The sequence below is a fragment of the Pipistrellus hanaki genome (genome assembly GCF_964339955.1).
Source record: "Pipistrellus hanaki genome assembly, chromosome: 5".
NCBI classification, from domain to species: Eukaryota; Metazoa; Chordata; class Mammalia; order Chiroptera; family Vespertilionidae; genus Pipistrellus; species Pipistrellus hanaki.
The window spans coordinates 17,138,043-17,157,196 of NC_140507.1; positions in this window are offsets into that span (position 1 = coordinate 17,138,043).

Below are 19,154 nucleotides of genomic sequence, written 5' to 3' on the forward strand. Positions count from 1 at the left end.
TCAATCCATTCTCCACATAGCAATCAAAATATTTTTTTTACAATATAAATTAATCTTGCCAATCCTCTGGTTAACAGACTTCAGTGCTCCTTGTATTAGTCAGTATTGCCGCAATAATGTTTCATAACAAACCACCTCCCTGTTTAGTGACTTAGAACAACAGCCATCTCTTCTCGTTTACATTATCTGTGAGTTGGATGGTTAACTCAGTTGAACTGAGGCGGGTCTGGCTCCAGGCTGCTGGTTTGGTTCAGATATGCTCCACATATCTCTCATTCTTTTGGGGGCCAGAAGGCTAGATTAAGTATATTCTTCTAGTGGCAATGGCAGAAGCTCAAGAGCAAGCCTAACTACACAAGCACATTTAAAACTCCTGCTTATGCCATGTCTGCCAACAGTCCATTGGCCAAAGCAAGCCACATGGTTAAAACCAACTTCAAGGGCTGAGGAAGTATAATGCCATCTTCCACTCAGGAGTGTTGATTTGCAATACTTCTATATGGAGCAAAGAATTATGAGCAATAATTCCACCCACCATGCACTTAGAATAACATTCAAACTCCTTACTATGGTCTTAATACCCTAAGTTATTTGGCTCTTGACTGGCTATCCAACGTCATCCAGTGCTACTCTCTGCTTCTTCCACTGAATTACAGACACATAGATGTTTCTTTTCATCAAATATGCCCAACTCCTGTCTTAGGACCTTGACTAAATTTTACCCTGTGCATAGAATGCTCTTCCCTAGTCTAGATCTAATTAGGGATGGTTCCCACTGTCCTTCTATTTAAACGTTGCTTCCACAGAAAGGTCTGACCTTCAATTTAGGAAATCTCCCTTGCTCTGTCTATTCCTTATTGCTGCTACTTGTTTTACTTTTCGTAAAGCATTACTCTCTCCCCAATACATTGCTGTGTATGCCTTTGTTGGTTGAACACTTATTTGTTTTCTGCACCAGAAAATAAGTTTCATAAGATAAGGTGCCTTGTTTTCTGTGTTCATATTTGCATCCTCTGATTCTAGAGCAGTAATTGACATCTAGTTTTTGAATGGGCAAGAAAACATAAACACAGAAATTCTCCTTAGGAGATATCTCCCCAACAGAATAATAAGTGCTCACTATGGTGACATTTCCTGTTCCCCTCCTTTTCATTCTGTTTATTTAAACAAATAATGCACTTTCATTGTCAAAAAAATGAGAAAATGTAAGTATGCAAATCAACATTAAATCATCAGAAATCACCACTAAGACAGAGTTAGTGTATATCCTTCCAAGCTTTTTTTCTGTACAAATTATATGCAATTGCAATTATTTTTATAGGCCCCCATACTGCTTTTACTTTGTATTTGTCATCTTTTCATGTCAACAATCAAGGATTTACATCATCTTTTATTGGCTACATATTATTTCTCACACAGCTAGGCATAAATATCCCTGTGCTTGAAGCTTTGCCTACATGTACCATTAGTTCCTTATAATAAATTATGGAGGTAGGCTTGCTGGGTCAAAGGGCATTTATACTTGTTCAAGGTTTTTGAAACGCATTGCCTGATGACTGAGTTGTATTGATTTGGACTCCTACCAGTACTATAGCAGGATGCTATGGCTAGATTGTTTATTATCTATGTTATTTTGACTCTAATTTAATGAAAAATTAAGTTAGCATTTCAGTGTCCCTGACATTTGATGTGCCCCGAAGGTCTTCAGAGCCTTGAGCAGCATTGAGAGGAGTGTTGCTCCAGTCAAAGTTTCGGGTCTGTGGACCTCCCAAAGAGGTCCTCAGATACAATTATAGGGGCCCACGAATGTGAATGGCAAAACTATGACAGCTTTATTGTCACTAACCCAGAAATGTAATGGAGATTTCCTTCTGTTGTGAACATAAAAAATAGGCCACAATGGCATTGGCAGTACCTATGACTTTGTCTCTAATAGAAATTACAGATATTCTGATATCGTATTTTAGTTCTTGCATATATATGAATATTTTTTTCTTCCATTTGCTTTGAAATTATGGTAGTTATAGTCCTGCTGTTAGATCTTGTCATTTAATGCGTTAATATAAGAGCACATAATAGTACTATTTTCAGATGTACTATTTTAATATTTTAAATCTATTATCTCTGTATATTTCATTTCTGTTGTAGTCATGTGTATCTTAACTTAAATGTTAAAAACATTACTCAGATAATGAGTGCATAGGCTTCATCATGTTGCCAAAGAGATGTATAGCACAAAATAGTAGGGACATCAACAGGTAAATGGGGCTGGTGTGGTTAGTTTGGGGACCTTGGCTGCCTGGATAGAAGTGAGATAGGTCAGTTACTTAGAAAAGGCCAGCTGCTGGCTGCGGAGAGCATGTGATGGGAGATTGAGAAGAACCAGCACACGAGGGTCAGGGAAACACAGCAAAGCAACAGAAGGGATTTTTGGTAGGCCTTAGGCAGGGCTTACTGACTGGTGATCCAGAACAAAATTCTATCAGCAAATGTGTTTTGCTTGGCCTCCACACACTTTTGAAAATATGAATTTGAACACCATCCAATGGGGAAAGTACAGTGCCTGATACCTTCTTTCATGTTATACCAAGTGCCTTTCATTCATTTATGCTATGCCATGCTCCTATAAGCATTTGAGTGCACAACTTTGGAGAAATTGGTAAGAGAGTTTGATGGAAAATGCAATATGTGTCACTCTTATGAGAGGCCTGTGTATGTGCTACACTGAAAGCTCCATGAGGCCAGCATTTCTGACTGTAATTTACTGTGTTACAAATTACCTTGGAACAGGCATCTGTCATCCTCACCAAAAGCATTCCTTCCGTAAATGTTTGTCAACAGCTTATAGTGCCAAGGCCAAATCTGCAGTCTCCACAATGACAAGGACACCCAGGGACCCAAGGACTAAAGCCTCAGGTACAGGAGGGAGGGCAGGGACTCAGCCGCCAAGATCTCTGCCAGAATATGAAGAAGCCGAGTGGGAAAGTCTCAGGAAGGTCAACGAAGGAGAGAAACCAAGCAGAATTGGCCAGATATTTGCCTTTAATTCCCCCACTTGGAAATACTGGTTTCAGAGCCTGGCCTGTGCCCTCTCCCAGTCTGTGACCCCTCTGGGGATGGCTGCCCCCAGGGGTCCTTACCACTGCCTGCACACCTGCACTCACCAGCTGTGAGCCCTGCTTCTGGATGAGCAGTGCTCCATCTATGGGAGCACACAGACCACCACGGGGCAGCTCCTGAGTTGAGCGCCTGCCCCCTGATGGTCAGTATGTGTCATAGCTACCAGTCGTTCCACAGTTTAGTTGATTTATATATTGGCCTTTTATTATATAGGAATATTTAAATTGATTACTGAGGTTTTTAAATTTCTAGCCATGTGCCAAGTGCAGGTCATTCAACCTCGCTTTAGTCTCCCTTTCTCCTTTAATTTTATACACCTATAAATTAAGAGGCTTGGCCAGATCAAGGTCCCTAAACCTGTCTAAACCAAAGTGACTTAGGCAGGGACTTTTTAACATTCCTGCATCTGAGGGCTGGCACTTCTGACTCATTAGGCCTGAGTGGATTCTGGGGGAAGATAGGCATCTAAAGAGACCCCTGATAATTAATTCTGTTTGGAAACCACTGAGTTAGATGATTTTTAGGCCCCTTCCAGCTTTAATATCTCAAGACTTTACCTTATGATAATATTTTGTTTTGAATGCAAGTACCCCTGGGATCATGGTCCATTAAGTCAATAGCATCTCTATGTGAAGTCATTTAATAGCTTGGGCTTTTTTTTTTTTTTTTTCTTCTTCTTCTTCTTCTTCTTGACTTAAGGACCCTAGGGAACACCACATGGAGTCGGAGGCTGATGGGAGGAGGAGAGCTCCAAAGGGGGCTGTCCCCTCAAAGAGGTTTCACTGAACCTGGGAGACAGGGAATGCCCTTTGTCAGCTGTGAACGACAGGAAATTGCTTTTAATCAATCTGAAAATAAATGGAAGTGAATGCAGAGCATCGTCTCTTTGAAAAGATGTCAGAAATGCTTTCAATCTTTTATCTTCCCCCAAACAGCGGGAGGAACGCCACTGGAATCAGCCCTGTAATTTCTACTCAGCAATTATACCTCGGTAATTATACCTCACCACTTCCGACAGAGCAGATATAAATAGCCAGTTATCTTACTTTTCTGCTTTTCTTTGTGTGTTTTCTTTCCCTTCAACCACAGACTTTGGTGGCTGATGCTAATGCTTGGACATGACACAAAGCATTCACAGAAAGCCTGCTGCTAGACATTAGACCCGTGTTCCAAAAAGCCACATGAGCTGGATCGGGAGAATCTCATTTGCCCAAAGAACTCTGCGCTCTAAGATTTATGGCAGGTGACAGGGAGAGACAGGCACTGAGGGAAGGGGTTTTGCTTTCCATTTCTATTTTCATTTTGCTCCCAGCCAGGATGTGCACGTGCATGCATGCCTGCTGCGCTGTGTGTCATTACACCCACAAGCCTGGTCCCAGCTCTGCCTGAGTGACTCACGGGAGGAAGTCAGGGCTTCTGGGAGGGGGGTTAACCCTCTAGGTCTCTGAACAGTCATGTCAGGATTTCACTGTCCTCGGGACTAGGCACGACAGGAATATGTGAAAAAGTATTCTTTATGATGATGGGTGCTAGTCTTGTTAGTAATGATACTGTTTCACAGTCACATAGAACTTTTACTTCTTCTTCAAAGGGATTTGACACCAATTATTTTGGAAACTCCCACCAGAATAAATACGTTACACTAGATTTTGAAGTCAGACATTCTAGCATTTAAATTCTAGCATTTCTACTTGCTTAGTGAGTTGACCTTGGGTGATATAACATTTCTGAGTCTCAGTCTCCACATCTATAAAATGGGATTAAAATAATGTTCAACCTCAGAGAATTTCTCCTGGAGGATTACATCAGATAACATTATGTAGAACCCTACCATTATCCCTCACATAGTTTCTTCAACTTGCATGACATCAGACTCACCTAGAGGGCTTGTGAAAACATGAAATGCTGGCCCCATTCTAAGAGTTTTTGATTTGGTAGGTCTAGGGTGGGGCTTGAAAATTGGCTTTTCTAACTAGTTCACAGAGGCTACTCCTGCTGGTCCAGGGACCACACTTTGAAAACCACCGATTGGTAATCTCTCAAGACATGTAATGTTTCCTTGTTTTACATATTCAGTGAAAAGTATTAACACTGTCCATGTTTCAGGAAATATGCTTGATAAAAGAAGAGCAAGGCATATATGTCTCTTTTCCTATAGAACATACACTAATGGGAAGACAAATCTCTCCCCACACCATCACTTTTGTAAAAGTTGGTATATTCAAGCCATTAAGAGCAAGGCAGTAGGGATTGAGGGATATGAGCTAGATTGAAGAGGGAGGCAAGCAAAATTCTGACACCCACCACACTTACAATATATGTTGTGAATTGCATCATGATGTTCAGATAAATACCCAGAGATGAAGTCATGTTTTATGGGTTCTATAGCTTATATATTTGGGGGACTCACTTTAAGAAAATGGATACATAATTATGATTAAAAAGTAGGAATAGAGCTGTAGAAGGAGCTGTGCAAGAGAAAGGCCCTGAAACTTAATTAGCTTCATTGCCTCCTTGTACATCCTTCTCCATGCATACCCTAAAAATCTGTGTACAATTGGGGTTCCTGATATCAAGGAGTCTAGACATAGCTCCCAAGATCGACTTGATGTCCTGACCTAGAGCTGAAAAGAATTAGAGCAATAAAACAGAGGGCAAGAGAGGTACTGTAGAAAGTCGTTGTTACAACCAGGTGGGTACTACTGCAGTCTAATGGGTGGAGACCAGAGGTGCTGCTGGATATCTTACACTGCACAGGACAACCCCCAAAACAAAGCTTTATCCAAATGTCACTAGTGCTGTGGTTTAGAAACACTGACATCGGGCAGTAAGGCTTTCTAGGTAGGAAACCCAGGTAGGAAATGGAGGCTCTACTACTCTGAGAATCAATTACTTCCCTCCCTTCTCCTGGTATGGAGCCCCTGGTTCCTCCCAGCTGTCTGGAAGGAACACTCTCCTGCTGACACTTTCAGGGCTGGCTCTCTCACTGTGATTAGGTCCCTGCTTAGGGGTATGCCCCTCAGATGCCTTCCCTGACCACCCACCAAATCTAAAGTAGTCCTTCCTCTTTCTGTGCCTCCTCGTCACTTTCCCCGCTTGCTTTTTTTAAAGCCCTTATTACACGACATCATTCTATGTCACTTGATTGTTTATTGTTGTGTCCCTCTTTCAAATGTCATTCTCATCAAGGCAAGGACTTTGTTTTGTTCATTTCTCTAATCTCAGGACCATGTAGTGTTCTTGGCATTAGTGGGTGCTTAATAAGCATCTGTTGAATGGATGGAGAAGAAAAGGTTTTCCTGACATGCTAGGGTTGTTGAATAAGTACTCAGTGGACACAGCCTGCTGTCATTAACTTTGTAATCAGGGTTATGGCGCCCAACTTAGACTGCAGTGTGCTACTGACCAGAGGATTCTCATGATCTCAGCCTGTGGGAGGAGGTGGCTGAATCTCCCTCCCAGAGCTCTGTGGCTTGGCACCAGCATCACATTTTTAGTGTCTGCTTTGAGAATGAAACTGATGGGCTCCGAAGGGACTGCCATCCATCATTCAGTCCTCCCATCACCGGCTCTGCAAATGACAACCTCTGACAGAAAAGTGGGGGGAAGCTGATTCAGAATTAATGCCCTGCATCTGGAAAGAGGCATGTAAAGACAGCAAATATTCAGGGAGCAAATCCAGACTGTCAGATCAAGGACAGAGAGGCAAACCCAGTTGCCCTGGCTGAGCTTGACTCTCCTGGGCAACTGCATTGGGTAAGGCCCTCAAGTCAATGAAACTCAGATTTATTTATTTATTTTTAATGTGTAGAAGGGAGAGAGAATACTGGCAATGGAAAATTACCCAAGTGGTCTATTTAGACCTGATCCTGAGCAATGGGTGAAATGAACAAAGAATGGAATCAATGTCATTTATTCAACAGCCATTTACTAAGTGCTTGCCATCTGCCAGGTCTTGTGAAGGAAGTGTTGTTGTCATTTCCAGGAGTGAGGAAAATGGGGCCCAGAGAAATGTAATAATTTGCCCAAGGAAAATCAACCATCCAAGGCTATTTTTTATTCTGAGACTTTGCACATGCTTTTCCCTCTGCTTGATCTTCTCTTCCTTCGGGTCTTGTGACTGGCTACTTCTGTCTTATAGGATTCAGCTCAGCTGTCACTTCCTCATTGAGGCCCTCCTTGATTACATTATTCAAAGTCACCTCTTCCTATACTCTGTCATATATATGACATTGCTTTATTATTATTTTTTATTTATCTCACTATTTTAAATGGTTTAGTCGTATCTATCAGTCACTCATCTCCCCCAAAATAGAATGTAACCTCCATTCAAGCAGGGCCTTTCAGTTGTTCATGATAGTTAACATTGAATTCAGGACCAGCACTTAGGAGTTGCTCAATAAATACTCAATGAATTTATAAATGGTGATGGCCTCACGCCAGATATGTCTGAAACTTAGTTTAGCATTCCTACTTGTTTCTTGTCCTGCTATTAATGTCCTGATCCAACATAAGTAAAAATAAATAAAAAATAAAAAAAATTGAATGATGGCTTTTCACATTGGGATTATTAATTATTGGATATTGACTATAAACTCCAGTATTGTGATTACTAACAACACCACTACTGAACTTACTAAGGGTCCTGTTACTGTATTATACTCTCTATAAACATTATCTTATTTAATACCTACTGCAGTTCTATGAGTTAGGAATTAGTGCTTCAATTTTACTCATGAAGAAATTGAAGCACAGAAAGAGTAAATAACTTCTCCAAAGACACACAGCTACAATGTGGTAGAGCTGGTATTTTAATTCAAATATGTTGATCTTCAAGCATATACTCTTAGAGTATACACAATGTTATAATAGGGAAGTGTGCTGGGCTATATGATTTTAGGAGCTGGGTTTGAGATTATTTTTCCCTATCCCTGTGATTCTAAAATACTGGGTCAATAGGATCCCAAGATTTAGAGAGCCAGGTTCTTTTGGCCTCAAGGTATCTCATGGTTCCTTGATGTGTGTGCATAGAATGAAAGATGAAAGAAACAAATGCTGTTTATATTGTATCGTAAAGATTTCTCACAAAGTAATACAAGCAAACCACAGCAAACAGCTAAATTGTTCTGAATCTGAAGCAGAGCTGCTGCTCATGAAGAATATTGATGTGCAAAATGCAAAATGCAATGTATCCTGGAGGGAATTGTCATGCTTTTCAGATGAGATTTATTGTTAGCTAACCTGCTTTCTAGGATTTAAGGAAGAATGAAAACTGTGCTACAGATTGGTCCAGGCCATGTCAAGCAGGCCAAGGTAATTCTAACTAGTATAAAGTGGGGATAGAATGTAGAATCAGGAATTTTCTAGAAGATGCAACCACTTGGCCTGACTCTTGAATGATGTGTGGGATTTCTAGAAGCAGACAAAAGGAATAGTGATGTGTTGGAGTTGGCTCATGAGAGCCGAGCGTGCACCTCTCTTCCCAACTTTGCATTTAGCAGCACCCAATTGATTGCTTGAAATTAGCCATAGGGAAAGTATTTATACCATAGAAACTGGCAAACACTAAAAATCAGTACCAGCACACCACTGAAAATAAAATGATTCGGAATCATTTGCAGTTGCAGATGCCCATTTTGTGAATGCACATTTGGTGAAGTCTGGTGACATAGGCTATCTGGAGGAAAGTCGTGGTGGATGAACGGCCAAGGTAAGATTATGGGAGTCCTTGAATGTGAACACAAGGAGGCTGGATTTTATTTTATACACACTTACATCCATAAAAAACAACAAAAATTTATGATATGATCTTATTTGTATTGTGACCTGATAATTATACTGTCAGAATCACAATTAGACTGAATAAGTGAGATATTAGAAGTGGGAGACCAGTTGAGAAAATGTAGTAGTAAGTCACACCATAGAAATCTGATAGAAACCTGGATACTGTAGTAGAAGTGGGAGGAATGGAAGAGACAGAAATGACCTGGAGGGGAAAGAATTTAGAAAACTTGACAAGTGACTGAATAGGAATTATTGGGGTGGGGTAGGGGAGTTTCAATATTACTAAAGTCACTCACTTTGGGAACTTCAAGTTGATGGTTTTATTTACAGAGATATGAAAGACAGGGGGTACAGTATAACTGAGTGGAAAGTAATACCCTCAGTTGTAGACATGTTGAAGTAAAGAAAATATTTTGGATCTTAAAAAACTTTAATCTACATCTCCAAAGAGAGGTCAGAGGTAGAGATAATAGATGATGAAAAAGGTCAAGGGGGAAGAGTATAGAACATAGGGAGAGAACACAGATCACAGATATAAAGAACGTTCCAGTAAAGCTTTCTATAACTTTTTCATTCATTTATTAATCCACATGTTTAACAAATATCCATTATATGTACCTGAATGGAACACTCTCAGCTAATATTTTTTTTAACTCATTATGGTTGTAAATAGCATCTCTTTCTATTCTCAAAGGTGTTCCAATTTGGATGATAAGTTATATCCTTAATTATGTGTCACAAGTAGTGCTTCCTATCAAGAATTTAATGATTAATTCATGTAGATCCTGCCCTTAAGGAGCTCAACTAAATATTGTTCTTTGTGTTATGGGTTGTGGAAGTAAAGTAAAAGTTATGCTTTCTCTCGAATAATTTATATTCTGGAGGTGAGATGTCAATACCCATCCACACAATAGTTCAAGTACTATAAGGCAGGGTACAAATGAGTGCCAACACCAAAGCATCAGTCAATAAGCACCAAAGTACCAGAGAAAGATCCATGGGATGGATGTCTTTATTTTGCCCTCTAGATCTGTTTTTCTGACTTTTTTTTACGACCCTCTGTGCCCAGGAAGCCTGATATGCATGGACTATATCAATGGGCTATTTTTGTTTTCTGATTTCCAGTGAGTTTGGCAAATGGAAGGAACCAACTGTGGATGCTAGAAGAGTGAGCACTTATTCCTTAGGCTCCCTTCATGCTAAGTCACTGCAGGTTGGTTGCATCCCTTTCTCTGGCTTCCAGTAATCACTTCCTCTCCTTATCCCTGAACGGGTAGAGGTTCCAAAGTTCAGAGGTAGACTTAGCATTGAGCTTCAGTGACCTTCACTTGCACAGGCTCCTTCCACACTCTGGGATGAATCTAACCAGGGATATGGCCACGTGTTTTTAAATACCTAGCTAAAATAAGATCTTAGAGTAGTCAGAATTCAGAATTCAAAGACTGCTCCCCAAGATTGCATGTCCTAATCCCTGGACCTGTGAATACAATGAGATGTCACGCTTGTGATTATGTCATATAGCACAGTGAGCCCTCAGAAGCAGAGCAATTTCTCCAACTGGTGCTAGAGAAGGAAGGCAGAGAGATTTAAAGCAGGAGCAGGCTTTGATGTACTACTGTTTATATGAATATGGAGGGGTCACAAGAGAAGTACAGGCAACTTTAAGGAAGTGATAGAGCCCTTCAGCTGACAGCCATCAAGGAAACCATGACCTTAACACTATAGCTGCAAGGTACTAAATTTGCCAACAACCTAAGTAAAGTTGGAAGCCGATGTTCCCCCTGAGCATTGACGTGAGGACAGCTTGATGCCTTGATGTTAGCCTTGTGATAGAGTAGAGAACTGGAGACTTTCTGAGTTACAGCACTGTGGGCTAATAATTTGAATGTTGTTTTAGGCGCTAAGTTTGTAATAATTTGTTAAGTAACAATAGATAACTAATATAGATACCGTATTTCAATCCATATTGAATAAAACTTGATATCTTTCTACTCTAACTCTCCTTTGTCATAATTCCCTTTGTGTTGGGTAACATGGAGTGGCCCTGGGGATTAGGGGAATCTTGACCAAGGAACTTGAGTTAGTTATACATTTAGCTTAGATCTAGTGGGATATTATTTTTACATGTTTCACAGTCACTTCCATGAATAGTTATGGGTAGTTTTTTTCCTGGTAAAGGAATGGCTTATAGAAATACTGGTTCACCTGGCATCACCATAAGTAAGGAAAGGGCAGAGGTGAATTGTGACATGTTCTACAGAGCCTGACACAGAGGTAACTGGGGCCCGGAGGAGAAGTAAGGTTGAAATATTGAGAGCTAAGAGCTAGTTTGGAAAATGCTTCCAAATCTTAGAGGGCACATGTCAGAGACATTTAATAAACATTTTTCCATAATAATTTCAAAATAATTCTAAAACTTCGCATGACATTACCAAAACAAGTTCTGAAACTGAAGAAAAGAAGAAAATAAAAGTACAGATTCTCTCAACTTTGACTCACATCATCACAATTTACATATAATTACTAGTAACAGTTTATAAAGCAAATCCTTGTCATTTGAGACGGTAATTAAAGAATATGCAGCCAAAAATTTAGGGAAATGTTTTATAGCATTTCATCAGGCAATTAATTAATATAACTATGCTGCTTTTCTGGCTTTTGTAGTTTTTGTGGCAGTTGACAGCTTTGTTCGAATTTGTACCTTTTTGTGCTTTATTTTCTCATTTGAAAACATTAATTTCCATTATTCATTTTATACTTGCAAATTTTATCAAAATTAATAAAGCATGTGAATAAATTCCAGGTCCCACAAACCCTGGATCTCCCTGCAAGCCACCCTGGTGCTGTTAGTCTTAGTTTCCCTAAACCTTGCCTACAACATGATAAAAACTGCTTTGTTAAATTCCCGTCAATTTGCCCAGTAGAGTGTGCCATCTTTTCCCACATAGTACCTACCTTCCCGATACCTTCAGCATTGTCTTGACTGATCTTTAAAAAATGGTTAAGCTCTCATAGTGAAAAGAAGGGGAAAGTGGATGTTCCTGACCAACTGAGTTGCAAGAGATAAGAGCTAAGAAAAGGAGAGAATGTGAGGATCCCTGAGCTGGGCTGGCCTAGTGGGGTTCACAGTGAATAGCCACATGCATATTACAGCTGAAAATTTTAAAATTCCATACTCACAAGCCAGCACTTGCAAAATTCAGCCAACTATTATTTTTGCCTATGTAGTCTTATCTCTTATTCTCAACTTGTGTTGCTCTTGGAGACAGTAACCTTTAACAGATTGAAAGCTTTTTCTGCTAAATTGCTGTAAACCTAGAAGCTAATTAGGAGAATCAAACTAACATTTGTCATTGTGAGTGTTATGTATATATATGTATATTACATAGCTGGACCTCTCTCTAGTACTTTAGTACTTATTGATGGATGCTATGATGTTGTCACTTATTTGTATCCTGCCTTATAGTACTTGACTTGGATGTACATGTAACATACACATATGTGTACACACACATATATTACCAGATGGAGAGGTCAGCACAGAAGCTGTTTCATAGAACCTGAAATAGGCCTCTCGTAGGCCTTAGGGAGTGCTGTTTTCCCAAATGACACTGACAATTTCTGAAACATTGCAAAGGGCTAAATGAGACAGTTAAATATGGATACCCATTTCTTAGAAAGGGCTGATTGTTAACATATAGATTGTTACCATACCTTATGTTTTTGTTTGTTTGTTTTAAAGATATTTTAATTGATTTTTAGAGAAAGAGGAAAGGAGAGGGACAGGAAAGAGAGAGAGAAACATAATTGTAAGAGAGAAACATCTATTGGCTGCCTCCTACATGCCCCCTATATCGGGGATGGAGCCAACAACCTAGGTATGTGCCCTGACCAGGAGTTGAACCAGCAACCTTTCAGTGCATGGGACAATACCTAACTAACTTAGTTACACTGGCCATAGACTTTCTGTTGCGTTTTTTAAAAAAAATAACTTTTAAAGAATTAACTTGTTTTGAGTGGAGAACATTTGAAAAAGTACAACAAAAGATCAATAAAATATAATAATTATAATTGTCTATCAACATTTTACTACATACTTTTAAAATATTTTTCTATACATACCTATATTTGAGATGGCATTGTCATGCATATAGTCTTTATAGCTTCTTTTTTATTTTAAAAAATTAAAATGCATTTACCATGATCACAAATATTCTTTTCTATATTGATTTTTAACAACTTCTATTGTTTGCTTGCTACAGAAATGAAACGTGATTATTCTATTCTAGAAAATGCACAAATAGATAAGCAACCCTCCCACACACACACACAAGACATACACACCATCCAGAACTGTCGTCATCATTATTAATGATGGTTTCTAATATTTTGATACAATATGAATTTTAGTTGCTGCATTGTATCTCACCATAAGAATATAGTGCAATTTAGTTAAAGGATCCCATACATTAGATACCAGATTGTTTTCATTGTTATAAATAAACCTTGTTCATCCGCTTTTGTAAATAAATCGCTGGTTATCTTCTTAGGATGAATTCCACTTTTAATGCTCGGCGTGTTTTAATGCTGTGGACGTCTGCAGTGATAAATGGCATTTAATTAGCCCGGTGCCCAGGGCTTTTCAACCTTCCTCGGAGAATAGGCTCCCCGGGGCACTGCATCATCTGTTGACTTGCTGGGAGAGCATTGAACTAAAAGCCAGTGATATTCAAGGAGCATAATATGTCTTAAAGTCTAATTACATCTCATCTATAACCAAACATGTAGCTGGCATTCCAAAATGTTTTCCTTAGTATATTTAAAATGTGTATTTAGAGAATGTCTTATTTTCCTGAAAAATCTCTTCTTCTATTTTTTCTTGTCTGAATAATTCTTGCCATCCTTCAACATCTAGTTCAATGATTCATAATATGTTGGGGGCCATGGAGCACTTAGAGGGGAATCTAAGGGCCCCGCTTCAAAAGAACACAAACATATTTGTTGTCTCCAAGCCTAGACATCCTCAAAAAGTCATGTTGATCTTCAGTATTTCACTAACTTCTGGTGAACCTAACTTCTCGAATACAGGGGGCCCAGATCTCTCCCTGGCCTATGCATTTCTGGGTCTCTTTGGGAGAATTTGTACACTTGCTCAGATTGTTGTACTTTTCCCATGGACTGATGGAGGCAATTTCTTGCAAATTAAGAAAATTTTTCATACTAGGCCACATTCTATGATCTACTCTGGCCTCTCTCGTCCTTAGCAAAAGCTAATGTCTGGTTGCAGAATTGACAGAACTCTGTGAAAAGCGAGGGGCTGGGGAGAATTACAGTAGAGAGATGGGGGAGAAGTGAAATTGAATATCAGGAATAATTGCTACAAAATCTGAATACCATGGCCCACCCAGAAGGTCCCTCAATGGTCACCACTCTCCTATGTGCCTGTTCTCTGCCAAGTTGCAGAGGTTACGTGGTCCCCAGAGATTAGAGACACCAACCTAGTCTTGTTCACTCAGATTTTAGACTCAGAGACCCTACCTGTGATGAAAGCAAAGAGCGTGGCACTATGTAAAATATAATAAACTTTATGGAGAAGCAACAGTGTCCCCATGAATGAAAACTTTTTTTTTATATTCAGAAACAAAATGCGTGGCCTGAAGCATTTGAAATATGTCACTGTTTCAGAGTTTTCTGCAAACAATAATAGATACTTGCCTGAAATATCTATGACAAAATGGCTGATCAAAATGGGCTCTCAAAACAAAGGACAGACTCATGAAAAACATTTCAGCTTCACTCTAGAATGCAGAACAGATTTTTGACATCCTACCCCATGCCATCATTTTTATAAGTTCAATGATAATTGTAATAACAATAATTCATCTCCAACAGCTAACATAAATTGCTGACAGATTTAAACACCAATTAGTCTCAATCACACAACCATGCCATTGGGCTGAATAATTTAAAACATTTTAGACCCACTCACCCACCAAGCCCTTCCACAGATTCAATTCCTATCCACTTGCTCCATCTCAAGCCCTTTTAATCTTTTTCTCAGGCCTGATATCCACTCTTGAAAAGTGCTCGCCTCATAAATGATTACTTGCTGGGAGGTTAGGCTATTTTCCTAACATTGTCTAGAATTTTGATGGCAAACTCTTTGAAGGCAGAGACCTTGGTCTTACTTTCATTTTTAGCAATGGCAAACACACCATCCAATCAACACTGTACTGTGTTTTCTTCAAAGATACTATTGATTGTGAGATTGCACCATTGATTTAATAAAAGCTCTTTAGAAAACAAACAAAACCCCACTGCATTAAATGTACATATTGATTGGTAAACTCATTCAATTTTAGAAGCATTAATGGAGTGGGGAAGGGGGTAGAGAGACTAAAGAAACTCATCTAAGATAGAGAAAATATGGCATGAAGGAATATGGACTTACACAGTTCTAAGGACCTCAGAGGTCACATATCCCATCCTCTCAGAAAATGCTGGTGTTTTTCTGAGCAGGTGTGGTGAATTCAGGGTGCATGAGTGGAATTCAGGGAATACATGTACTCTCTGAAATTACAGGCAAAGGTGTGTTTGTATGTATGTGTACAATTTTTTCTTAGGATAGGACCGACTTACTTTATTGGCCTCTTAGAGCCATTACTGGCTTCAATATTCTTAACAATTAATGTAGGTACTCTTTGTAGGTGATTATCCAGTCTAAGTTTAAATAGTATCTCCAAAGAATTCATTGAGTCATTCAACTCTTCTGTTAAACTTAACAATAAACTTTTTGTCATATCCTTTATCCTGGTCCAGAATATCTTTATTTGTTGGATGTTTTATACATAACCAATAATATTTTATTATAAATAAAATGATCCATATTAATTAGCAGCAGGATTGATATATGTTATTTTAATAATATAAGAAAGTCCATTGTGAAGACCATGAAATCAGATTGATTTTTTTTTCTTTTTAAATGAGCTTAGTTTGTTATTATTATTGGTCTAATTTAGAATTTAAACAACTTAAAAAGGAAGTTAATTTGGTGAAGAAAATGTCATATAGTTCCAGCTCAATAAATGTGAACTGAGTGGGTTAATTAGATGAATAATGAGTGAATGAGTACATAAAAGGTAGAAAAACTGAAATATGTGGAATATGAATTTATGAATTAATTAATGTGTAGAAAACATAATGAGTAACTTCATATAAGAGTCTGAGATTCTAGGTTTTGTATATTTAAATTATTAAGATTCTCTGCTGGACCATGCCAGTTTATTTATAATCATAATTTCAGTGTTAGAAGTTCAGTTCTTCTGAATATAGGTTCTTTCAGTCTTCTATCCTCCCCACTGTCTATTCATTTACCCAACAAGCATTTATTGACTGTTATGCATATCTTAGATAAAGGTAATATGGTATGGATACGTATTTTAGACACGGAGAAGCAACAATGGACAAAATCAATGTAACTAAATTATAATAGCTGCCCAAACTACTGGGATCATAGAATTTTTCACTGAAGTGATTATATTTGTTCAACTTTCTTATCTTATTGATATGAAAAAACAGATCTAGAAAAAAAGACATAACTTGTAGAATATCTATATTTAGTAGATTCATAGTTTCTAAAATATAGAACAAAGAAAGCAGGATGAGACAGACATGATTAAGAAGGTTTTTAGTTTAGTAAAAATGTGCAGCTTATCTTTTTAAAATAAGATCCTTGGAAACCTGGCATAAATTGACCTAAACTCTGAAAAATAAACCATGAAAATTCACTTACATATATACTCACATATATACTTAACCACATAATTATTTTTGCTCCATTGGTAAGAGTTAAGGAGGCAGCATGTGGTGGAGAAGCATCAGGAAGACTCACAAGGTCTAGGAGCTGCTCTGATTTCTGCTAATGCTGTTCTGCATGGTTTTGAGCAATGCAATCTCTCTGGGTCTCAGATGATCCATCTGTAACCTGAGAGGGCCAGATGCAAAGGTGATACTTTCTGACAAAACAACCTTGTAAGCACCACAACTTTCTGGGGAGGGGCTTCTTTGGCTTGTTTGTTCTTGTTTGGGAAGTACTGCCGGAGACTGGGGGTGGCAGATATGAACTCTTCAAGGTAGTCTTGTGCTTTGGCAACCATGGAACTTATTCCAGGTCTATTGTAGCCATTTTCACACCTCACTAGAAAGCCATGTCTAATGAAATAGTGTCTTATGAAACTTCACGTTTCTCCCAAATACTTGGTAGAAGTTCCTTTTGTCCCTGGCATATAAGAAGTTAGCCACTTGATTATACATCTTGGGGAAAGATGGGGGGAAAACTCAGGAACCCATTATGGATTTTTAAAAACCTCATGGAGAGTCTATAAAGCATTGATTGGCACCACTGCAACTGCTTTTTGCTATAACTACTAATTGATGTTATTACATTAAAAAGAAAGTGGTGATAGCAAAGCAATTCAAAGCAAAAAAAAAAAAAAAAAAAAAGAAAAAAGAAAAAAAAAAGAGAGAAAGAAAGAAAAGACAGACAATGATGAATATTCAAAACATTTCTTAGAGGTTGGTGTTGTGGGGGAGATGGGAGGTAGAGTATACATCGGCCAGGTCACAAGGATCTTGGGTCCTGTTCAGCCAATCTAAAACCAGCAGCAGAGAAGTGAACAAAAGACAAGGGTTGAGCCCCTGGCATCTTTGAGTATCTTCTCAGTGACCTTGAGTGAGTGCCCCAGTGTGATATCATGGTTTATAATATATATTTGGTCAGCCTTAGTCAGTTTGGCTCAGTGGATAGAGTGTAGACCTGCAGACTGAAGATTCCCTGGTTCGATTCTGGTGAAGATCATGTACCTCGGTTGCAGGCTCAATCCCCATCCAGGCAGGCTTGATCCCCGTCCAGGTCCAGGTTGGGGCACCTGTGGAAGGCAACCAATCAATGTGTTTCTCTCACATCGATGTTTCTCTCTGTGTCTTTCCCCATCCCTTTCACTCTCTCTAAAAAAAAAAAAAAATTAATGGAAAAACATTCTTAGGTGAGGATTAATAAAAGAAAACTTATTTGGTCATTTATGTAACCAAAATATTGTTCTCATTTATATAATATATTTGGTCTTCTTCCACTTTTGAGACAAAAATGTATATACATTTATAAAATAAACAAATATAGAAAGAAACACTGGAATAATATCAATATTCAGGTGATAGAATTGTGGTTCATTTTTTATTTCATTGTTATGCTTACCTGCATTTTCAAATTTTTTACTAAGATGCATAGACATTTTTCTCAATAAGATGTTTAATTTTGAAAACATTAAAAAAACATACAGAATCTCTCATAATGTGAGAATATAAAAAAGACCAGAAAATTTTCTATGTGATGAGGAGTGGCTCATGAAGGGCCCACCCAGCCTTTCTCCTAAATTTTCTTTTCCCCGGGGTTTCTTCTCCATTAAATGATTATGGCCTCTACTACATCAGACCCCAGGGAGCTCTGTTTTTCCTTAAAAACTGCAAACGTGTGAATTGAAACAAATTTTCTAATTTCTCTTTGCTCAACTGAGACAGGCTGACATTTTCAAAAAGAACATTAATACTCAGAGAACAAAAGGCAGTAATTACAGAGACTACAAAAGGCATAACAGTTGTCATGTTTAAAATGTAAGCTTCAAGTTCTCTAATGGGACGCTTTCTCTAAAGGGTGGAATCAGACACAAACTGGGCCCCCTGCTGAAGCCTTGCCTAGCCCCTCAGAAGTGGGCACCACTGCATTCTCCCACCTGGAACCAGTCTTGGGGGGCAAATAGTCACCTTATGAGTCAAGGATAAAATATTACTTGCCAAAGTGCCACCCAGTTGGTTCTCTCTAGGAGACATTTTCATCCAGAGATAATTGACAAGATGAGAGACCTCACCCTTCATCAGTTTAGCATCCCCTCACCACCACACACACTCACACACACACACACACACACACACACACACACTATGCACACTGTACACACATACGCATGTGAACACATACACTATACACATTCATGTGTGTACACTACATATCCATATTCACATCCACATTGTATTGAATCACACATGTATACATAATGTACAACATGTTACATGCTGTACACACATATCCACACATATGGTACACATATACATATACATCTGCATGCATATTATACTTGTGCAATCATTGGAATTTGTACACATATCTTATACATATGAGATACATATACATAGAG